Raw genomic sequence first — 25,676 nt, 5'->3', positions numbered from 1 at the left:
TAATTGCCATTTTGTGATCTTGTATGGACGATGCTTATGATACTTAGGCAAAAATTCTATACTAATAAAGTATTTTACATGAGTGTTATAATTGTTTTCAGTGATTAAACATGTTTAATTATTTATGTGCTGTATTTATTCCATTAAACTTTAAAATAACTTCAAGTATACCTCTTTCAAACTGAAGAGTACCAGGTGCTGTTTTGCTCCTTCGATTTTACTTCACTTTTACGCAAGTGAAATGACAACTTAGAGAAGTGAAGAGATTATAAAAAAAAACTTATTTTTATCCTGCAGACCTATTTCCTCCTGACATTGTTCATCTCTTCCATCATTGCCTCTAATCCTTTACTTGGGAAGGAAGATTTTACTAGCAATAGGCTCACCTCTGTTCCCCCCCCCCCCCCATCGCTAATTTATATATGGAAAAATTTGAGGAAGCTATAGCACAGATGACCTTTAAACCCTAAAACCTGGTGGAGATATGTTGATGATATCCTTATTATATGGAAGTACTGTTATACCTTGATAAGTTGGAACATAAGGTATTTCATCTTACCATTGTATAATAGAGCGAACACACAATAAGAAACATTATAACATGCTCGTCTCTAGGTATTAAAATACAGTACTGCTTTGTAGATATATCAAATATTTCAAAATAAAAGAAAACAAATAGTTATTTATATAATATTTTAACAAGGGACCACTCACTAGTTAGTATAAATAATAGTGGAAGTGTAAACATTTAACATTTTGTTAGAGCAATAAGTACTAGAAGTTATAGAATGATTTGCACAAATTGTAAGGGGGGATGCAAGTCCAAAGGTCAGGAAGCAGTAACACGAGGGGAGTGGTTTGCCCCAGGCATTCACGTGCTGACAGTGTACGAAAAACGTAGCGGAGAAGGCTGGATGCTATAACGTTGACCTACGTGACAGCACTAGGTGGACATCGCAGTGGGCGAGAATTGCCGGGAACCAAGGCGAAATATAAGGGTCAAGCACCCCCCCTCCTACATGAGGCTTTTTTATTCCTGATCTCCTGGTGTTAGTGTCGTGAGCGGGTGAAGGGTGGCAGCGCCTCCACTCCGGAGGGTTTTGATAGAGGCATCGCCGGAACTAGAAGGTCAAGGTCATATCTCTGCGGAAAGAGTAAGTCCGGCTGCCAACAGAAAGTCAGATAGGAACCCATGGATATTTCGATTAAGGAGAGACAGATTCCTGAGGACCTCTTAATGTGATGCAGTTCAAGATAGATAAGTAGGCTTTATAGTATTTGTTAACTATGAATGGAAGGATTTGTACCATGCTGTGAATCTAAGGAAGGAACACTAATAATATTATATAGAACTGAACTGTAGTGATCCTGAGAAAATTACCGTATATTTACTGTCTCCTACTGTGATCGAATTATGTTATGTTTAAAGAGGTTCTGATAAAGTTCAGAGTAAAGAATTGCTATTAATGACAAGCTTGTAAAAGATAGATGCTATTTTGAGTGGTTTGATTGAAACTGAATTAGAAAAGAATTATTGAGATTGTTATGGATAATTTAGGTGTTTTAATGTTGATAAGATTTATACTGAAAAAATTAACAGTAGTCAGTCTGAATATCCTTGTGATATTGGAATGTTTTAATGTTAACCTGACTGTCAGGAACTCTCTTAGATTGAGATTTAAGTTTACATGTACTGTATGTATATAATTATAGTATCTAATAAACCTTGCTTTTGAATACAATTAAGTCTATCTATGATTTTGGAATCCGATGCATCGCTTATAAAAACTAACATAAACCTATGCGGGAAATTAGAAGGAAGAGATTTTGGCCATGTCTGCAAAGGTCAAGGTATCACTTAAACACTATCTAGAGATCGCCTCTTGATTGATATTATTATTTAATCTAAAAGTGCTAAGTGGCGCAGCGAAAAAATAAATTTCTTAGTGTTTTATGAGAGGTTGATCTCAGATACTCTGGTATTGGCTCGATCCTGGGACAATTCCATTGTTATACAGGGGTACCACGTGATACCTGAGAAAGGTATCACGAGAATTTGAATAAAAGACTAAAAGAGTAATTATATTAGAGATAGGGACACAACAGTACACTTAGAAAGACCTTGAAGATTTTGTATGTTTCTTGAATAGTTGCCATTCCTAGATATCCTTGCCAACAAAAACATAACTGGAGAATTAACATTAGAAATTTACAGGAAACATACTCATACAGATATTTACATGCAATCTTTCCCTCAACAAACATTGGGTATCATCCAAACCTTAAATAGCATTTTTTATTTAAATTACTCAAAAATGATGAAATTAAAAGAACTTTAAAACTTATTTAACCATTTATTCTAGAAAGGCTACTCAAATAATTTCTTTGGTAACTTGTAATAAACCATCCCATAACCCAGAAATTAGTTACAAAGGCACAGTCTCCCTACCGCTTTACATTGGCACTACATCAAGAAAAATAACAGTTATTAAAATCGGTCAACATCAGAACAACTTTCAAACTAGTTAACACTTTATAAAGTTTTCTGTTGAGAATTAGCTTTCAACTCAACTGTAGGCTTGCCTTTGTCTTTGGTTCACGTGATCTTTTGTTAATACCGCACCAATCATATGCACTTCTTCATAGCTGCTCTATCTCTACTGGCCTACCACTGCTGTCTGTTTTGTGCTCTTTTACTTCTCACTAGTCATTTGTGAAGGATTGTTCATTACATATCTCAAGTATTGTAAATTACTGCCAATTTTTGCTTGAAATAATGGGAAATAAGATGAAGATATTTGGGTAGATGACTGACGATGCACACAAGGAAACTGTTCTCGATGCCAAAAGTAGCGAGAGCGAATAGGAGCTTTTGGTGAGCACACAATTTTCAGATTTTTTCTAAAAACTTTAGTTTCCGAAAATCCCCGCATATATCTTGCACCATGATTTTTTAGCTTTAATTTTGGATAAAAAGTGAGGTTATATTCGAGTAAATATATAATAATTTTTTTAGCTTTCAAATCCTTAAGTATTGTTCAGTGGGTAAAGACTGGATTTAAAAATGCACAAAAGAGAGCAATATAGCAAATACAAGTAGCTGTAAGCAACAAGAAAACATTGATATTATATCTGAATCAAATGAAATTGATAAGGGTGTGTTGTCTGATATCTCTAGAGAACCAACTAGGAAGAAGATGAAAAATCTTAAGTGTGATATGAATTACTTGAAATGTGGATTTTCATGGATGGGAAATGAAGAGGAACTTATTCCAAATTTTGTTCTATTAAAAATAAATCTTATTTTTTTTTTTTTATAAGAACATAGAAATTCAAATAAAATAGTCATTTACAATGAAATATACTTTATTCATTTATTATTATTTTGATAAGAGGGATACTTGGTAATAATCAAAATTTAAGAAGGGGTTACGCGGATATCTGAAGTTTGAGAAACACCGAATTAATATATATAACATTCACAACCTCTTCTATGCCAGCAATCACACACACAGAGCTTGCACAACAATGCATGATGTGCCTAATGATACATGTGGTTAAACTATCAATCCAGTATTTCTCAATTTATAAAAATAACCATTGTTGAGAATCATTTTGCATTTTTTGTTTAGGTCTTGGCTGACAGCATCTTCCTGAAGATGCAGTCAGCCATATATGAAACATGGCTGACAGTGAAACATGTCAGAGAAACATTCAATTTTAATGAATAAAAAAAAAGTAAGAGTCAAACCTGGTTAATTATTAAAGTTGAAGAAATTCATTACTAATAGATTTATATCAATTTTATCCCACACTTAACTAAGTGCTCTGACTATTTTTCTTATATTTAGTCAACTCGAGTACACACACAAACTTCACGCTAAGACATCTAACAGGCTGGACAAATGGGAGGGGGAGGTGAGGAGTGGATATGATGGTAAACAACATTGAATCACGTCTGAACCTTCTTCAGTAGCAGAAGAGTCAAAGATACTTGTAGCCATACAAGTAAGTTTGAACATAAGTTCTGCAGCCTCCAATTATGTTTAGACAAGAGAATTTTAGTGTTACATATAATTCCTGTTTATATCCTGCTCTTGTAATGAAAATTTTTTACTTGTAGGTTTATTCAAATGATGATTCCAACCATACCTAGGAGAAAGATTCATCTTGTGCATATGCAGTAGCACCAGCAAGTAGCCTGTAATTTAGAGCACAGACTAGGTGAGGTTTTACTTTTGTATATTTGAACATAAGCATATTAGTAACTTTAGTAACTAAAATGTTTGGCAGCTGAAATTGCAAGGTCTCAAAATACTGAGCTCGGCATTTTCTAATTTTTCATTGGAAGCCTATAATCCTTACAGAAATTGAATGGAAGACATTTATAAAACTAAAGATTCCACTTTATATCTAGCCCCAAATCTCTTTTTTCCATGTTCTTCTCATCAGTGGTTAGATATCTTGTTCCAGTTTCATTGGTCTTTGTCTTGCAATTGGTCTCTCTCTTAGTCTATATTTAGCCACTTCTTCAGGCAGTATCTTTCCATTTTATATTCTAATTTTTTTCTATATTTTCATTGATCTGTTTTATTTATATTTTCTTTTAATATCTTTATTTTATATGATCTACTTTTGTACATCCTTTAATTGATTTTAATATCATTTCTTCTGCCTGTATTTTACTTTGATGTTTATTTTTAATAGTTTATATTCTTGAACCATATAATATTGCTTGATAATTGTTGCCATTATTTCATAAATTTTTAAGCTGGGTTTCTTGTCTTATTTTATTTTTTTTTTATTCAATGATCAGATTTTTTGAAATTTATTTTTTCATCTAACTTCTCAGCCTAAATAACTTTCAAATGTTCTATGATTTTTGATTTCTTTCTTTTTTTGAGATTTTTACAATGTATTGTTGGCTTATTTTATTTAATCAATCAACTGATTTGAGTCATGTTCGTTATCTTGTAATTGAACATTTTGCATATAGAGAATGGTATCAACAGTTCATCTTGAGTGAAACATGTTACATATTATTATTGAAAATTAACAAACAAATACTTTATACCACTGTTATATATCATCAGTGTAGAACAAGCTGTTCAAAGAGAGACAGCCTCTGATAAATATCTGGTAAACATTGCTTAGAGACAGAGGCAGAAATATGTGTTTTATGGTTGGTAAGAGATCAGAAATTTTATTGATTGGAAAATGTCGATATTTATTAGGTGACACCTTCAAGGACTTTTCACAGAAGGGCACTCCATTCTCCACAAACCATCATCCACACTACCTAAACCTCCATTATCCTTAATGGTATTTTTTATAAATTGCATGTGTACTAGAGCTGATTTGCCTGTATGTGGGATGAAGACTATACAGATTATGAGAGAAAAAAAAACCTTGCTAACTCATCATGACAATATCTCTTCTTTTCCAGTCAAAGAGCATAATGTGCAGTCGTTCTTTTATTAGCAGAATCCATTTTTTAGGATTCTGCCAGTAGATTCAGAAACGCCCAAGGTGTATGGGATTAGAAACCTGTCTGTTGCAACATTCTTTTATTCTTTTATTATCTGATCTCCATAGAGTCGAATTACTCATCACAGTGTTGTGTCCCATTTCCTTTTAATCATATATTTTATGTGTTTCCTTAAAGCCTTGCCTATGTGAGGCACGTTGTATCTCTGGGTCACAAAGGAATAGCCCTAGGGTCGAGCCAAAACCTATGTAACGGACCCTTCGTTACCAACTTCTCGTTTTGTCCTAAGAAAATTTATTTATTGAAGCTGCGCCACTTAGAACTATTAGATTAATTAGAATGTTAATTAAGAAGTGAACAAAGATAACATGAGATATGCAATCGTGACCGTATATTATTTTCTATAAATTTCCCGCCCAGATTCGTAACTAATTTTACAAGTGGTGCATCGAATTCCATAAAGAGACAAAGTAGGTTAAAGAATAGCAAGGTTTATTTAACAAAATGTACATACTACTAATAATACAAAATAAAAGGTTTCATTCAAACCTAGTTAAAGAATGTATCGATTCTGATAACTCCAACACTTTCCACAGAAAAGCACATTAAATTTTTATCAACTTAACTTAACTACCATACACAAAGCATAAATCTCACACCATAATCTTAAATTTTTGGAATCTGTCAACAATCACTCCTTGGATCAAATCCTCTTAAACATATTTTAGACATACTCAATTTTCAAACTTGTATTTTACTTATTCCACTCATAATCTTCTACACAATAACTCTCATTCCTATAGTCCTTTCTAAGAAATCTCTCTGAGTCTTTTGTTTTTAAGTTTACATAACACTAATTCCATGGAGTACACACAAGATAAAATAACAAATTATCTATTCACGACGGTTCCGTTCCTTTGTTGCACTAAACTCCTTCACTGCCTTGTTTCTATAGCACAATTTAGACTTCCAATCATCAATATGCTAACGTGATCTTCTATATGACCTCTTTTGTTACATCTTTCCGGACACGTACGTTCCATGCGGCATAGCCTGCTGCAGTATCTCGGGATTAGACTTCCCGCCGAAAACTGTCCAATCATATGCCAGCAATGGACCTCGCACCACAGAGCTTCGATCGTCATGAGGTGAAAACTAAGAAACAAGAGAGGGAGGGAAGGGGTTTCTAACCCTTTTATACTTCCTCCCTAACGGCCATCGGCATAACTTTGGCCGTTCACACGGCAACTAGAATTTGCCGTTACGAGTGCATGACGTCATATTGTTCGATCGTCTCCCGCTGCTTCTAAGCACGTTCCGCGAGCACGAGACCGCTTGGGGCAACTGTCTGCTTTGTCCCCCCCGAACTTTGAGCTTACGTTTACACAGATTATGTTGGTCTGGCCTTGCATGTTATTTCACAATAAAGTTTATTTTACACTAAAGGTAATGTTAATCTTAACTCAGTATTAAATTATACAATTAATATTGGCACTCTTTTCTGACATTCCTTTTTTACAAGTAAGTAACATCTCATTATTCTAAAATTCTTTCTTTTCTTTTCTTATTAATGCATTCATAACTACTCATATCTAGATAACAGGCATAATCATATGTTTCTTATTGGGTGGTCTCTGTTAGACACTGATAAGATAGATTTCAATATTCTAACTTATCAGGGTATAACAACAGCAAGTCTCTCTCTCATGCCTAAAGATAATTGAGTCATGCCTTGAACTCGTTCGGTTTCCACACTCGCCACTCTTTCAGGCAATAAATTTCACTCTCCATGCAAAGAACCTACTTCTCACTCCCCTGCTCACATCCTCCTTATACAGTTTCCATGGATCCTTCTACTCTGACATATCTTCTTGACATTAATCTGGTAACAACCCCTCATCAACTTATGTCTCAATCACATGCCCCTCCTTGTTTTCTATTCACAAGGCTTTAAGTTGCGTTGTGGTAGAACACTCGTGCTATGTTGGAACCTCTAGATTAAGGCAATCATGACACTATTGCTTTGGGCACACTTACAGAAATGACGAAAAAAACTGCTCATAAACATGTTGTAGGCTTGGACATTAGCTCTGCTAACTCTGTAATGAACAAAAAATAATTCTCAACAGTAAGTCTTTTCTTCAAATGCAAGAATTTTGATTCAACATAAAAAAAAAAATAAAAAAAAAAAACCTTGCCCTCATTCACATTCTCTTGTATAGCTTCCAGTGAGATGGCATAGACTCTACATGTACTCTTCTGTTAATGTCGAACAGCATATGAGAAATACTGTAAAATATCGCGAGAAATTAATTTTTTTAGAGAATTTTTGCTAAATATTTTACAATATTTTTTTATCTTAAATTATAAGAAAAAAAATGTACTTAGTTGTAATAATATAAAAATGTAAAAGTATAAATTGCTGTTAAAATGCACCTGCACTTTAGACTTCTTGTTAAGAGCTTAATAAGAATTAAGCCGGATTAGTGCCGAATGCCACCAAAATCGTAAGCTCAAGCGGCCAGCAATGACGTCAATTCGTTCATTGCTTTTGGCTAATCCTGGAATACTCTTAAGTACAAACAAAGGACTGAGAATAGAATAAAAGGCAATACAGCACGTACTGCCTTTTATGGTTCTTGGCTTTTTGGTCCTTGGCACTTCACCTACGAGGGCTCCTTCCCTAGTTCTGAAATGATCATCCTGATCGTGCTTCCTGCTGCCGATGCTAGATGTTTGTCTGCCGCCAGCCCGCTCTAGGCTTCAGATAGCTACAGCAGAACTGCAGTGCATACGACGATGGAAAACTATCGAGGATTGACCTGATGGAAGTATCTACGTGTGTTACGGATTAAATCTGACTTTCCTCTCAAGATTGTTGGCAAGTAAGCCATTATTTTGTTTGTAGTATGTAATACGATTGTAACTCGAAATCGTAACGGATTGAGAGAGATTACTTGTTAACTGGCGGTTATATTGAATTTTGAATAAGGGTAGAAGTTGTATTGTTAAGTATATCTAATTCATAAGTTGCTTGTGATAATGTATGAATTAGTATTATTTAAGTTTTGAATGTGTTGGAAGAAAGTTAAATGTAATCCTTCCTGAAATACTTATGTATACTTGTAAGCCAAGTTATGTCATAGAAGACACTTTTATATCAAGGCAAAACGGGTTTTTCTGATAGTGAAAGCACTATAGTTTCTGTTGCTCAGATAGCAAGTAAATTTGTGTGTTAAAGTGTTTTTGATTAAGTTAATCTTAAATTAACTTTTGTGCTCTGTATCACATCTTTTAGTTTGATAATAAATGTTTTTGTTTTGTAACTACCTGGTTCTCATTCCTTAGCCAATGCACTATCCCAAAAATATTAACGAGCCTGCTGCGGGAATAGAATATAGTAACGAGCCAGGACTTGCATATAAAGAATTTGTGTAGAAGTGTTAAATTAATTTTGTCATCTTCTTGCCCTGACTTTCAATCATAAAAAGGTCAATTAAGTGGTGCAGTCGTTAAGATAAATTTCTTATTTGACATTGTGCGATTGCTCAGGGACTGTTAAGTTAGATAGACTTATAACACGAGGTCTGACTAACAGCAGAAAGAGGGGGCGGGCAAGAAATAATGTTAGGTAAGGAAGTAGATAGACGGATAAAAGAAAAGATAAAAGTAAAACAAAGTAAATATTTTACAAAGAAGCAACCGACAAGGATTTAATAAAAATAATATAAAAGTAAAATAATAAAGAAAAGATATAAAAATTTCAATATCTCCATGCCTATATCCCTTCTTTATTGAAGTTCTCTTGTGATTGGCTTCTTCCATTCACATGAGTACTTTATTTGGGTAAAAGTATTATCTGTTGAATGTGATGAGGGTTGTAGCCATTTGATTCCATTACAGCTTTGAGAAGTTTTTTGCTGTAAAGATGAAAGAAAACTAATGTTATGCTTTCTGTTTAATTTGGAACAATTGCATTTCTATCCCAAATATTTGTCTTGTGTAAATTTCATAAATGATTGAAAGGATAAATTAAGGGTGATTTTAATTATGGAAGTGTAGATTGGAATGAAGAGCTAGTATTTGGGAATAAGAAAAATAAATTTCTTGAGTTAAGAGACAACCATCTTTAGGCAGTATGTAAAAGAGGACACACAAGGATCGAGAGTTCATTCCTATTTGCACATGGTATTGACCCCCACTCACAATCTGATAATTTCATTAGATTGTGAGTGGGGATTTTGCACTTCTCTCCAGTTAGTGAGTGATCATCGGGGTTATGGCTAGCCATAAGAAGACTTCTGTGAGAAAAGTATATATATGGAGTTACAAGGCAATGGTGATTATGAAAAGCTTAGGAGATGGCCTTGGAGCTAAAGCATGGAATGAGATGCAAAGCAGGAAAGAGATAAATGCTGTATGGGAACTGACCAAAAGATATTTAACATCGATGTATGTAGCTGTATTTGGAAAGTCAAAAGACCAAATAAAGTTGTCAAATGGATGAATGAAAGGATTAAACATGAAATTTGAAAGAAAATACTGTGGGGGGGGGCAGCAGAAGATGAATAATAATAGCAGTCAATTGCATGAGGAGTATAAAGAGTAGACTTGGAAGGTGACTCAGTTGGTAAGAACAGCAAAATTACAATATGAGCAGAAATTAGCAAATCAGACCAAGGAAACCCTAAAAAGCCTTTTTAAATATCCGGCAAGTAGCAGGAAGAATGATTATGGTAAGATGTTAATGGATGAAGATGGTGGAATAGTACGCTACAGAGGATATAGTTGAGATATTCGGTGAACAATTTATAAACGGATTTCATCCTTATCAGGGCAAAATTATGATATCAAGCATAGAGGAAATTGAAAAGGATGGCTTAATTATGAGTGAGCTGAGCAGCATTCATTACTAAACATTATGGAAACACCTACTGTGTTATAGTAAAACTTCAGTTTAATATAAACCAAAATAGTCGCTGTTTTGACATTCATGTCCTGGGTCATCTGGAGTATGCACATATACAAAGAAATAAGCTACATTATAATATACATGGTATGCTAAAGTAATTTGGTCAACCATTAAAACTACTGATCTGACTTTTGGAGGAAAAAAAATACAATGTACTATTGAAACTGAAAATCAAAACTCGCTTCCTTTCCTGGATACATTGGTCTCACATCTTCCCTCAGGCAGTCTATCCTTTACTGTCCTCTGCAAGCTTACACAAACTGGCCAATACATACATGCTAACTCCTATCACTACCTCACAAAAATTTGGAGTCATTAACAAACCCTTGAAAACAGCTATAACAATTTGCTCTAATGAAAAAGTATTACAAATAATTAGCAATACATTAATAAATGGCTATAGCAAAATTACCATGAAAAAAGTTCTTTATAAAATTTCATAAAAAATACATATCATGTAGATTACAGTAAGACTATAGCTATCCTATACATGAAAGGGTTATTAGCTAAAATAAATAGAATTCTATACCATTACAATCTTAATGCTACTATTAAACCACCTATAAAATTGGGTGCAATGGATGGAGGTGTCGGTTTAATGCAGCAAAATGTAAAGTCTTGAAGTTTGGGATATGTCGATGGGAGGTTGCATACTTTATTGGAGCTGTACTGGAGGAAGTAATAGGGGAGACGAGATCTGGGGATGATGATTGATAGAAAACTGAAATTCAGGGAACATATTGCAAAGGTGGTGAAGGTAACCCAGAGGATTGCTGCAATACTGAGAAGGATGCTGACCTGCAGAGATGAGCGTTATCATTCCTTTGTATAAGAACCTGATCAGACCATACTTGTACTGTTTTCAGATTTGGTCTCCCCAAGATTTGAAGGGATAAACTAACTTTGGAAGGATACAGAGGCAGATAACAAAGATGGTTTCTGGACTGTACAATGTTCATTATGAGGATCAGCTGGTGGAATGTGGAATGAAGAGTTTCATAGATAGGAGAGGTGATATGATTGAGAGGTAGTTACAGGGTTGACACTAGGGAATTATTTTGCTTGGTGGAACAGGGAAAGGAGTGATTACAAGGAGCCATCCCTGGAAGTCGAAAAGGAAGCCGTGTGCAAGAGTGTGAGGAGTGGTTTCTTTGCATGGAGGGTGGTTAAACTGCAGAATGCATTGCCTGATAGTGGTGAGAGCAAGAATGGTCTGAGTTCAGAGTGGCATGATAGACTTAGCATTTCCTAGGAAAGACCTCCCACAATGAGTTTAGACTCCATGGAGGCCTGAATAATAATTATAATAAAAATTAAAAAAACATGTTGGACTCATCTAAGGATTCTCTTGTCCCCATTGGACAAGAGAATTCCCATCGTGGAGTATATTGTATTCATTGCACTTGTAACTTACTTTGTATTGGTGAAACTGGATGTACAATTCCTATTTGTTTAAAAAAAAAAAAAAAAAAAAAAAAAAAAATTGAAGTAGGCCTAGTATGTCCATATACGGTAGACATGAAAGAGGAAACTAGTGGCAATGGTTATGAGTCAGTGTAGAAGTTGACAGGAAGACATTTAGTTGGATGTTGCTATAGGGCAGAAAGTGTATAAATAACTTAGGTTAGTGAATCAAGTTAGTGGCCCTCTTAAACATCCTACACCAAATTGATTGGAAAAGTACATCTTTACATCATATACAAACCTGATATGAATGCAAATTTAAAGAAGCCTGTGAAATTTTGATCAACTATCATAATCTTAACAATAACGGTGTCCTAAAAATCCTAAGATGGCACACATTCAGCCCGCTTAAGTTCAAGTTTTCCAGCTTACCTTATCGTGTGATGATACAGTGCAAGTTCCCTTTTTACGGGAAAGCACAGCACCATCTAATTCCCCAAAATTTTATCTGGGCTCTGACGAATCAGACCTATGGCTGGGTCAGTATTCCTGACTGTAGTCTGTGTGTGTCCACGACCGGTTTGCCTGCTTGTGGAATGAAAACCCCCAGATAAACTGCAGGAAAAAACCCTGCAGTTTATCTAGGGGTTTTCCTGCAGTTTCCCATGCCCAAGACCGGCAACTTGGCTATGGCTGAGGAAGATCCTTAAGCTTCTCACGTCATCGACGGGAATCGAACCTAGGACATTCCTTTCCCAGGCATATGGTTGCAAAGCGCAAAGCCACTAGGCTAACCGTGCAGACAGCAGACCCTTGTTTAGGACTCTAAGCAATAATTTCAGCTCTTATTGGCCATTATCTATACTAATTGTTGCTTTCTAGCTTAATATATCTTTTAATGATTTGTAACCAAATAGATAATAATCGGACTCTAGCTTTGATGTAGTAAAGTTTATTCCACCAGAGGTCAGGTCAGTAATTTTACAGTTAACCAAATTACTATAACTTTAGCATACCATGTAGATTGCAATGTAGCTTGTTTCTTTGTATATGTGTATACTCTAGATGATGACTTTCATATGAAGGTTGAAATGTAGAGTGATTATTTTGGTTTATATTAAACAGAAATTTTACTATAACAGTAGTTGTTTCCATAATTTTTTTTAATGAGTGCAGGTGTCTCAAGAGAGCAGAAAGAAGGTAAAATGTACCACTGCTTAAAAGTGGTGATATGGCTGTGGCTACAAATTGTATGGCAATATGGAATTAAGGTATTGGAGAAATTAATGAGAACTAACCAGGATAGAGAAATGGGTTGATAACAGCAGTATTCTCTGTGATTGTCAGCATGGATTTCTTAAATGGAGGTCATTTCTGACAAATTATGGAGACAACCGTGTTAGAAATTACTTTAATTTCGTGACGTTTCGACCTTCATGTTAAGGTCATCTGGAGTATATACACACTTCAGCAAAAGAAAAACCTGTATAATAATTGTAATACTAAATTTTATAGCCATCAAGGGATGAATACAAGTTACCTTTTGACTACAATTACACAAGGTACTCAAAGTGGTTACCATTAGCCTCTAGACACTTATTATTACAACGAACTACTGCTTGGGCAACGTTAGCCAAAGTGTCCGGTGGGATTGTTGCGCAACGTGTTTCAATTTCTTTCTGAACTTCCCCATTGGTGGAAGTCCAAGGGTGTTAAATCAGGAGAACATGGGGGAAACTCAACTGTACTTGTTCATCCTATCGGTTGTCCCAGCAAACAGATCGAGATAAGCTCTCACGTCTGGGTCGCGCGTCATCTTGTTGGAAGAGAACGTGATCATTCCCATGAAGTGCACGAGTGGGGTAAAATGGATGTGCGTAGCATGTCTTGGTACACTTGACCAGTAACAGTACCATTCAAAGAAGAATGGTCCTGTTAAACCCCTAGATGACAATCCACACCAGACATTGAACCCCAATAAATTGACTGCCTTGTCCACATGAATGTCTGGATTTTCTGGAGCCCAGTAAACACAATTAAGCTTAAATTGTGCTTTATCAGACTAAACCATCTTCCTCACAAACTCCTCATCATTCCTATTTGCACACTAGCAATACTGCATTCATCAATCAGGATTGTCTTCATTCATTGCATGTAATAATCTTGGGATGTAAACTTTCTATTTAGCTGCTTTAAGAATGTGCTGTATGCTTGCACTGCTAACTTGTATCTCACATGCACGTTGTGGTAGACTCTGTGGCGAGCGTGTAAACTGTTTCAACCATAGCAGAGGAAGCAGGACTTGTTGCTGTTCGAGGCCTCCCAGCTCTTCCCTTTTGCACATCACATGGTACCATGGGTTTCAAACTTGTCACGAATACAAGCAATTGTCAGGAGTGTTGGAGGTTGTGTTGCAAACTGATGCCTCCATTGTCATTGAACTTCAACAATATTCTCAAATTTGAAATACCACTTTAAAATGGTCTGGCATTCCTTGAACGACAATTCTGCCTTGGCCATTTTGTTCGATTGTCCTACCGGTCACATGTTGATGCTAGTATTCATGCTAGTAACATCTTTTGAGAGAACATCATACTACGCATTGCTACCGTAATTCGATCTAACTTTGAGAAAAGTCCGTAGACTTTTCTAATCCAACATCTCGGATGCACAAGTTAAAATATAGTTTGAACACAGTCTTGTACTATAGCCGATTTAGTGCTTTGACTAATTTCTTTCTTATTCCATATTAAATTCATTCATTTGACTTCTCACCATACCAGTGTTGCTAACTCTGTCTATTACCATATTTAATTTTCAATCTTCACTAAAAATAGTGCTTAAATAGCTGAAATGATTTACTTGTTCTATAGATTCTCCATTCTGGATGCAGTTAATGCTTTAAATGTTTTTGCCTATTTTCGTTGTCTTTCTTTTTATTGCTGATTTTCACACCAAATTTATTACAGCAGTTATTTAGTTTAGTCAAGGAACCTTTGCTGACTTCTACTGGATTTATTTAGGAATATAACATCATTTGCATAAAGATTGCACAAAGAGCTGAGATGAACATATTTCTAATTTTTACATGTTCATTTCCACTTTACTTCATAATGTGATCCATATAAATGATGAATAATAGTGGAGATAATATACACCCTTGTCTCGCATCTGATTTTACATCAAACCATCATCCTGTATCTAACTGCTGACTTACAACTTAAATATAGACTAAGTATGGCTTGATATAACGTCGCATTTACACCATATAACTGTAATGTTTCGAACAGCTTTTCTCTTGACATTGTCACGTGGCTTTGCCAGATCTACAAAACATAGAGAGCCATGTTATATTCTTATTTCTCAACTGTTTGTCTCAAAGTGAAAATCTGATCCTTACAACCTGTTTAGCATGAATCCAGCTTGTTCTTCTCCATGCTTCCCTTTCTCAATTTCTCTTAGCTATTTTTCAAGTATATTTGCATAAATCATACCAAGCACACTTATTATTGAAATTCTTCTAATCTCACGTTCAGTTTTATTTCCCTATTATAGATAGGTACCTTGAAAGTTATGTTCCAGTCATCTGAAATTTGACCTTCTCACCAGACTTGCTGAATTATGCAGTGTAGCTACTGTAAAACTTTTAAACCTCCATTTGAGCATTTCTGGTCAAATATCTACTCCAGCTGCCTTTTTCACATTTCAGGTTTTTGATATGCTTTTTCTACATAAAATGCTGATAAGTATTCCTGATTGCATTCCTGTCAACCTTTTTCTACCACCATGCAGTCACTGCCTATTTCATTTAGCAAGCTTTCAAAGTAATTACTGCAGACATCCAACATATCTTCAGTTTTCACGTCGCCTCGGTCATCTGATTCCTTTAATTTTTTAGCCACCTTCCTGATATTTATTTTCTAGGTTCTTACCAAAGTCTTTCTATGACTTGTTCGGCTAGTTTTGCATAGCGTTTCACTTTCTTACATTTTTCTCTGTATTCTGTAAGAGCACAAGCTGATATCCTTCCAGGAACTTTTGATATGCTTTCCTTTTTTCCTTCACTGCCTCTTTAACATCCTTATTCCACCATGGGATTTGCCATTGAATCTCCAGTGTTTGGTTCTTGTTTTCAAATTGATTTTTTCTTGAATAATGTTTGGGTATTGTAATCTACAGTTCATCTGGAGTACACACACACACACACACACACACACACACACACACACACACACACACACACACACACACACACACACACACACACACACACACATATATTGAAACGAGCTATATCACATTTCAAACAGTATGCCAAAGAGAAATGAGTTGATCAACCATTATTCTACTGGCCTGACCTCAAGTGGAATAAAACAAACATCAAAGCTATATTCTATTTATGACATCATCAGAAAACAAATTCATATAGTTTTATTAGCAAAAGTGGTGTCCTAATTTAACATGAGAGTTCTTATATTAGAGTTAAGATGATGGATTACTTAGTCCTATTTATCTAGCCAAGAAACTAGCATCAACTCTCAAGGAGTTGGGTCATTCCCTGTCCTATATTAAAAACATATAACACTTTGTAAACAAAATGAAAGACATCAAATCAGTTTTGCTGGCTCTGCCCTTTTTACAAATGTTCCAATCAATAACGCAATTCTTCTTTTACAGGACAAATTCTCACCCGATATCACAGCGCTCTTTGCACGTATACTACATTCTGGGTATTTTGCATGGCAAAACATTTTCAACCTACAAAAAGAAGTCACAGCCATGGGCTCTGTTATCTTCCCCAACTGCTACCTTTTATATGGAAGCTTTTGAGCAACATGCTCTAGATTCCTTTACTTTAAAACTCAAAGTCTGCCTTAGATACATTGACGATGCTTTTGCTATCTGGTCTCATGGCCGCCAGACATCAAACACTTCTCTAAGCCACCTAAACAAACAACACAAACGCATGCAATTTGCAATTGAGAAGTCAGAATACACTGCCTTTTTGTAGACATACCTGTCACATGTCTTCCTTCCAGAGGTCTTTCCTTCACTATTTACCGGAACCCTACACATACTAGCCAATATATACATATAAATTCTTACCACCACCCAACACAAAAACTAGGTGTCATTAATACACTAAAAAAAAAAAAAAAACTGCTGTAAAGATTTGCTCCAGTGAACAAAGATGAATTAAAAGTTATCAGCAATACCTTCCTGAAAAATGGCTACAGCCAAAATACTATCAATAAAATTCTTCAAGACATCACTTAAAAACAAACTAGATTACAATAAAATTGTAACCATTCGATACATTAAAGGGATATCAGATAAAATAAACAGAACACTACAGAAATACAACCTTAATGCCACCTTTAAACCTCCTGCAAGATTAAAGAACTTATTCAACTCATCCAAGGATCCACTTCCTTCCTCTGCTGGCCCACCTGGAGTATACCGTATTCATTGCACCTGTAATTTGCCATGTATAAGTGAAACAGGATGCACAGTTCCTATTCGAAAAAAGGAACATAAACTGCACATTAACACAGAGTCCTATCGATGTAAATATACATTGATCACACATGAACCCAGAATCTCATTGATGTATATTTACATCACTGAATTAAAAATTCTGAAAATAATAAAAATATATGCTTGAAATTCATTATCAGGCTGTACTGTAGTTAAATTTGAACCATCAGCTTCATTATCCATGAGGATGGTTGATTTTATCAATAAAAAATGTAATTTATATTAGTATATTGTAACGCCTGCCCATCGGCTGCATCATGTATGATTGCAAGTGGGCATGTTTGTATTACATTGTGCCGTCATAACTCTGGCTGCTCCAATCTAAACAGTATAAGGGATTCATAACTCTTCTTGTGACCTGAGAGATCAGTTTGAATTTCTGTCACATTGGACAGACCAGGACCTGGTGGTGCCCAAAGCAGGGGTGTAAAACAGTTCTTGAGTGAACGTGAATTAGAACAAATGCTCGAGGAAATACTCGATAACGAAGGATCTGAATTAGATGATTGGGCAGACTGATCCAGAACAAGAGGAAGCAGATCTCCCCACAAATGTGAGCCCCAGGTCAAACAAAAGTGACGCAGAACTTCGAATGAGGGATGACCAAATTTGAGGGCTGTCCAGTGAGTCGTTTGCGATCCACATGAGTTTGTGGCATTTCAAAAACTGAATGGCCTAATTCAATTACCACTTGACTGTTGTAGCCAATAGTGGATATTTATAGTGATGCACATGACTATGTAAAATGATATTTTCATCATAATAACACACATAAATTTTATTTATAATTTTTAGCATCTAAGCAATATTTAGACTGAATTTTGAAGAAGTAAATATAAGTAGAAGGCCTTAGTAATAAGGAACTCTCAGACGTTTCAAGTTCCTTAGTACTGAGAGTTTTTGCTCTCTTAGGTCTCTGACGAAAACCAATCAGTTTGAAACAGCTGTCAGACCAGTGAAACCTTATCGAGATGGACCAATAGGAGGCGAATATACGAGTGCTTTGAGCATGCATGTCTCCTATAAGGTTTGGCTAGGGCAACCGATAGTATGGTGACAATGGCAAATGCCCTCCAGTCATTCCAACTGCCCAACATACAATGCTCCCTGTATCCTTTTGCCAAAAATGCATCGCAAACCTGCTGTCTAAATTAGACACTAAAAAGTCTCTTGGCCCAGACGGAATTCCTCCAATTATCCTGAAGGTCTGTGCATCTGAACAGACTCCTATCCTATGCCACCTGTACACACTCTCTTATTCCACTGGTATATATTCCAAAACCTGGAAACTGGCCTATATTCAACCCATTCCTAAAAAGGGTGACAAATTACTGCCATCTAACTACCGTTCCACCTCAGTCCTATCAAAAGTAATGGAGAAAATCATCAACTCTCAACTCTTAATCTACCTTGAAAGTACACGACTATTAAGCGACCACCAGTATGGATTCTGTCAAAGCCGTTCAACAGGAGATCTACTCTCATACATCACCCATCACTGGAGAAACGCTATGGAAAAATTTGGTGAATCTCAAGTAATTGCATTCTATCTCCAAAGCCTTTGACCGAGTCTGGCACAAAGGCTTACTAAGCAAACTCCCATCATTTGGATTGCCTCAGGACTTCTGCAGATGGATTGCCAGCTTCCTGTCTGGACGCACACTATGTGTGATGGTAGATGGCTCCCTATCCTCTCACTATCCAACTACTGCCGGAGTCTCTCAAGGTTCAGTTCTCTCACCGACCCTCTTCCTTCTATTTATCAATGACCTATTTCAGTTGACCTCTAACCCAATACACAGTTTTGCAGATGACAGCACATTACATTCCTCACTTTCATTTGACAAACCCTACTCTACACAACTCGCTTTAACCCACAGAACATCAACCACTGCTGCCCTTAATTCCGACCTCCAAGCCATCTGCCAACGGGACTCAGACAACCTTGTCAACTTCAACGCTAGTAAAACCCAGTTCTGTCTTATTTCTCACAAAAATGAACCATTTTCCCCCAGCATTGTTTTCGATGAAACTCAAATTCACAGACAAGATGAAATTTCTCTTCTCGGAATTACCTTGACATCAAGCCTCTCCTGGCATAAAGACATCGCAACCATTGCATCCTCAGCTTCCAAAAAACTAGGTTTTCTCTTTTGCTCAAGACGTTACTTCACCCCTAAACAGCTGTTAACACTATACAAGTCGCAAAACACATTGGACTAAACACATTGGAACATGTACAGCTACCACCCAACATCCTTTTACAGTACACCTCGAAACCCACAGAACAAGTTTCTTTTCCTTCCTCATTCATCCCTGCTACTGCAGTACTGTGTGGAACAGTCTTCCCCCTGACATATTTCCCAAGGAATACAATATGCAGCGTTTAAATCAAATGTAACCAAGTTTCTCCTTTCACAACCCATCACCCATATATAGTACTAATGTACTATAGGTTGACCAGCCAACCTCTTGTGTATTGGGCCCAACCTAAAAAAGAAAAAAAAGGAGTATTCCCAAATGCTCTCACATCAGTTTTAGCAGGAAACTTTTATAGTTTCTGTATTCGGCTTTGAAATAATGTTGGATTTAATATCTACTTAATTTATGTAATTTTTCATCGCCAAAGTGAAGCCTTTTGGCTCTTTATTTCAGTAAATTAACTTTTTATTTTTTTCAAAAACCTAGATTTCTTGCAACCAGTTTCTGGAGCTCATACCACATGTATAACTAAAATTTTTGTTCCAATTAATTGCCAAAGATGCTGACTAAAAGTCAAAAATTAATTATTTTACATATTCCATAGAAATACTTCACAGCAATTTTTTAAATAGAACTAAAAATGGTCAGGACACAGGGTTCTTTAAGTCCCAGTAGGTCTAGGACTCAGTGTTAAATTTAATAACTATGGTAAATCCAGCCTTTCTGATCATGCCATGAATACTCAACATAGAATTAACTGGAAAGGCACCTGTTTACATCACGCCAAAATGTTTTGTATGAACGTAAAATTAAGGAGGCATGTGAAATTCTTATCAACCACCCTAATTTTAATAACGATGGTCTAAAAATCCCAAGAACATGGAAGGCACGTATTCTACCCACATACTGAGATCGCACGATTGAGCAGAGCGATATATATAGGGCAAAGCAGCAGCTGGAGCATATGCACAAATGTCTAGTGAGTGTATCAGCCAATAAAAAAAAAGTATGATAGGAAAAATAAGAGTGTGATTGTGAATGCAAACAAAATGAAGGAGCGAGTGCTTATGGAGATTCTTTAGTACGAAGTGTGATAGTAGAGAATTTGACAAAATCGTACCAACCTGGTGTGACCATTAAGGACATGAGTCTATTAGGGAGTAAAAGCAAAGGGTGAAAGAAATGATAGTGGTGGTAGGTATGAATGATTTGAAAGGAGATAAAATGGAAATGATAGAGGACCTGAAGGAATTGTTAGAGGTAGCAAAAGAGAAGAGTGAGAGAGAGTGAGGATGATTAGTCTTTTTCCACGGTATGACAGTGAAGAGTTTAGGAGGGCCATAATTGCAAATGACTTTATGCATGGGTTATGCAGGATGAGTGGTGTGGATGTGTGGAGTGAGTTAGATGTGCGAAAGGATCTATATATAAGATGGACGGTTTGCATTTGAATGGATTTGGTGTAAGGAGACTTGAAAAAGTGTTGTTGAATGAAGTGGATGTGCAGAATCAGGGAGGGGGGGGGGAGTAGATATTAAGACCTTTAGGAAGGCAGTTGAGTGTATGAATGAGTATAATATGCCCGAGCGAATAAGGATAACAAATCAGAATGGGATAGTAGTATAAGGCATCACGGTAGGGATGGGGCTAACGGGGGTCTGCAATTAATGTATACTAATGCTAGGAGTATTAGGAACAAGGAAGAATTTTTGGCCTTGCTTGGCACTTGCAGACCACAGGTTATTGGCATTAGTGAAACATGGCTGACTGAAGATGATATAGCTAGTGGGATTGAATGCGAGGGGTATAGTCTGTTCAGGAATGACAGGGAGAATAAAATGGGGGGGGGGAGGAGTATTATTGATGATAGCTGAAATGAGCTGCAGCCAAGGAGAATAGAAGTTGAATTGCAGGATAGAGAAAAGAGCACGTTTGAGGCCATTTGGTGTGAGATTGAGGCTAGCAGAACAAAATATACAATTGGGTGCTGCTATAGACCAGGTGATGGAAAAGATGGTGGAGTATAGAAGTGGTGATATAGAAGATGGTGAAGTATAATAGAAGTATAATGGTGGAGATAAGCAAATAGAAGAAATGAGTGGAAGGAGGGTAATTATTATGGGATATTTCAACTATGGTAGCATTGATTGGAGGGAAGAGAGGACACATGGGAGGAAGGAATTGGATTTTATGCAGTTATTAAGGGATAACTGTCTGCGACAGCATGTAATGGAAAATACTAGGGGTTAGAGAGTGCTTGACCTAGTAATTGCATCTGAGGATTTGACTGTAACGAATATGACCATATTGCTACCAATTGTTGAGTGATTATAGAGTCTTGACTTGGGAGGTGGCTAAAGGTGTGAAATTTACAATTAAGACAGTACATGTGGAATTATCGGGCTGGTAAGTATGACAAGTTTAGGAGTTTGATTGGTTCAGTGCCATGGCATGTACAACTGCAAGGGCTGGATGTTGATAGTGCATGGGAGGTGGTTAAGAAGTGTTTGCAGGAGGCAATGGCTGACTGTATACCTAGAGTCTGAATAATAAATCAGGTAGGGATTAAATGGATGAATAACACCATTAAACTTGATCTGCAAAAAAAGAAACAACTGTGGAGGGAATTTAAGGAGAAAGGTGACCTGCAGGCACATGAACGGTGTAAAGCCCAGGCCAGAAGGGTAATAAGTGTGGTAAGAAAAGCAAAAGCGGATTATGAAAGAACATTAGCCATGCAGGCTAAAGAGAATCCCAAACAGTTTTTTCGATATGTTGCAAGTAAAAGAAAAAATGTATATGGCAGATTGATTTTAAAGAATGCCGATGGTAGAGATGTAACCGAATCAGTTGATATAGTAGAATTACCGAGTGAGCACTTTGCAAGAGTATATCATCCAGGTGGTGACATAAGATAGATCATGCCTCAGTAACTTGCTCACTTTGTATAACACAGTGACGGCTGAACTGGATAAGGGTAACGGGTTTACAGTGATTCTACTGGACCTTGCTAAAGCCTTTGATAGGATACTACATGGAATTCTAATCAGTAAACTGCAGCATATGAGAAAGGATATAGGGTTGGTGAGATGGATAGGTGGGTGGTTGATGGAGAGATATCAGAGATTAGTTTATTCAGGAGTAGAGTCCAGAAAAAGGCTTGTGACTAGTGGCATGCTGCAGGGTTCTGTTCTGGGACTGCTATTTAATGCTCATTAACGATATAGGAAAGGATCTGAGAGGAACTGTGCATCTGTTTGCGGATGATGCAAAGTTAGGTAGAGCAATAGTGAATGCTCAGTATGTCAAAATTTTGCAGGATAGTTTGGAGGACTGGGCTAAAGAAAATGGATATCAATTTAATGTGGAAAAAAGTAAGGTTTTGCATTTTGGGGTGAAAAGATTAGCAGCTGTATGTCACATTGGAACTGTACTCCAGGAGATTGATGAGGCCAGGGATTTGGGAGTGTTGGTGGATAAGGATTTGAAGTTTAGGGGACACGTTGCAAAAGTGGCAAAATCAGCTCATCAAATCACTTGGTTGCTGAAAAACACTTTAACGAGCAGAGACAAACAGGTTATTGTTCCTCTGTATTGAGCCTTGATAAGACCCCATCTAGACTACTGTGCCCAGATATGGGCACCAGGGTTTCTTCTCGATTGGGAGGAGGTGGAGTGGATTCAGTGACAAGTGACCATGATAATAGCAGGACTATGGAATGAACCTTATGAGAACAGGTTGAAGATTTGTGGGCTGCAGAAATTGGTTGATAGGCGGAAAAGGGGTGATATGATTGAGACATTCAAATTACTGAAGGGTTTCTATAAGATTAATTCAGAAGATATTTTTGAGAATAGGACTGGTAGTAAGAGGACTAGGGCCCATCCATGGAAGCTTGGTAAGAGTGTGGTTGGCAATGGTGTTAGAGCTAGGTTTTTACTTGGAGAGTGGTAAATGAGTGGAATAAGCTGCCAGAGTCTGTTGTGGGTGCCATGACTGTAAATGAGTTCAAGGTGAAATATGATAGATACTGTGTGAATGTTGAATAGTTGTTCTTGACATGATGTTGGGCTTCCCTCGATGAGTCTAAGGAATCCTTGGACTCATTGAACAGCCTGTAATATTAATAATACTCTTTTAGTCTAAGAGTTAATTATAAATTGGACTGTACATAACCAAGGATCTTAACTCTAATATAACAGCCCATGTTAAATTAGGACACCACTTTTGCTGTAATAAAGCTATCCACATGAATTTGTTCTCTGATGATGTTATAAATAGAATATACTTTGATCTAGTTTTTTTTTCACTAGACGTCAGGCCAGTAGAATAACCGTTGATCAAATAATTTACTCTTTTTTTTTTGCATACTGTTTGAAATGTAATATAGCTTGTCCATGATGACCTTAATATGAAGGTCAAAATTTCGGGAATTAAAATAATTATTTCTAACGTGGTTGTAGTCTATAATTTGTCTGAAACAAATGCTGATCACTAAAGGACTCCAGCAATGAATATTCACTCCAGATTTGTTATAGCAGTTTTTTTTTAGTAATTATTCATCTGCCTAAACAGCAGATAATTTAGATTTATAGAGTATTTATTTAAGCTGATATGTCTCTTCTTTCTCGGCCATTTTCGATCCACTTCTGAATGAAGGCCTCCCTGATAATCTTCCAATTTTCCTGGTCTTCTGCCTCCACTGTCCATCTCTTTCCAGCCAATTTTTCAATTTCATCTGACCATCTTCTTTTTGGGTGTTCTAGCCTTCTCTTTCCAGGTGTCTTGCCAGTCTCCATTTGGATGCTTTTACAATTTCTATTGCTCCAAGACTTTTGCCTGCGATCTGATCCATTCCTTCCTCTTTTTACTCATTAGTGTTATTCCTAAGATGATTCTCTCAATTCTTCTTTCCTTCACCATTATTTGTTTTTCCATTTGTTCAGTTAGTGCCCAGGTTTCAGCCATAGGAGAGTACTGGTAATGTGAGTACATGATTGAATACTTTACTTTTCAAGCAGATGGGTAAGTTATTTTTGAAGGTGTAGCTCAATTTCACAAATGATTACTAGGCTAACTGTATTCTTCTTTTAATTTCACTCTGTAATCCATTTTCAGTGTCAAAAAGTTATTTTATTATTTCGTGATGCCTCCAAAGAGTCGCTCATCAAAGGAGGATACCTATTCTACACGTTGTTCCAAGTGCATAAGTGGAGACTATTTCTATTGACTCATGAAATTTTATTGTTTAACTTTTGTTTTTTCTCTATTTATTTTAAGACCTTATCTTCTTTCTTTCTATGTTCAATATATTTATCATTTTCTGTAGGTTTTGTGCTGATTTTGCAATTAATATAATATCATTTGCATATCTTAAATTGGTTAATTTTTCACTTTTTTTATTGTTATGCCTTTGGAACTCCAGTTAATTTTTGGATCATTTCCTGAAGTGCTGCTGTAAAAATTTTAGGGGATATAGAAACTTCGTCTTATCCCCTGTTGTTTAAGGATCTTGTTGCTTTCTCTTTGTTGTCTTATAGTTGAAGTTCCATTTTTGTATATTTCTTTTAGCTGTTCCATATATTCACTTGGTATGGATTGATTTTCTAGAGTTTTTCTTATTTCAGGAGTTTTGATGCTGTCAGCTTTTTCATAATCTATAAATGCTAAACAGGCTTTTTGATCTGTTGTTTTTCCACGATTTGCCTCAGTGCATGTATATGGTTGATTGTACTATATTCTTTTAGGAATCTATCCTGCTCTACTGGTTGTTTTAAATCCAGATTATCTTTTTAGTAATTATTTTATACAGAACCAATAATTTGCATTATTTCAGACTGTAGCTATTTTCCCTTTATCAATATATAAGTTGATAAGGTTTGTTAGATGTTTTATTAATTCTTCACCAGCAATCTTTATTAATTTAATTTGCATTTCATCTTCTCCTGGAACTTTTCCATTTTTCATTTGGTATATAGCTTCATGTACTTGTTTCTAGGTTATCGGTAGTTCAAAATTATTTTTAATATTGGAGTTACATTATTCTGTATAGTTTTATCTGATTTATCTTT

At 36.2% G+C, this 25,676-nt stretch overlaps 1 protein-coding gene across 8 annotated transcripts in view; it reads left to right on the top strand.

The window, feature by feature from the left end:
* Positions 1-25,676, top strand: part of LOC150099873 (protein hu-li tai shao-like) — a 542,656-nt gene that overhangs the window by 33,017 nt on the left and 483,963 nt on the right. For all 8 annotated transcript variants that reach the window (XM_090404245.1, XM_090404248.1, XM_090404250.1 and 5 more), the window contains exon 2: positions 4,124-4,224. The gene's annotated coding sequence lies outside the window, so the exon portion shown is untranslated. The remainder of the gene's footprint in view (positions 1-4,123; positions 4,225-25,676) is intronic.

Source organism: Typopeltis vanoorti, chromosome 14 (assembly GCF_054136105.1).
Source record: "Typopeltis vanoorti isolate ZY-2024b chromosome 14, IOZ_Tvanoo_1.0, whole genome shotgun sequence".
Classification (NCBI taxonomy): domain Eukaryota; kingdom Metazoa; phylum Arthropoda; class Arachnida; order Uropygi; family Thelyphonidae; genus Typopeltis; species Typopeltis vanoorti.
Note: the sequence above shows the minus strand (reverse complement) of the source record. Positions and strands in the feature narration are given on the sequence as shown.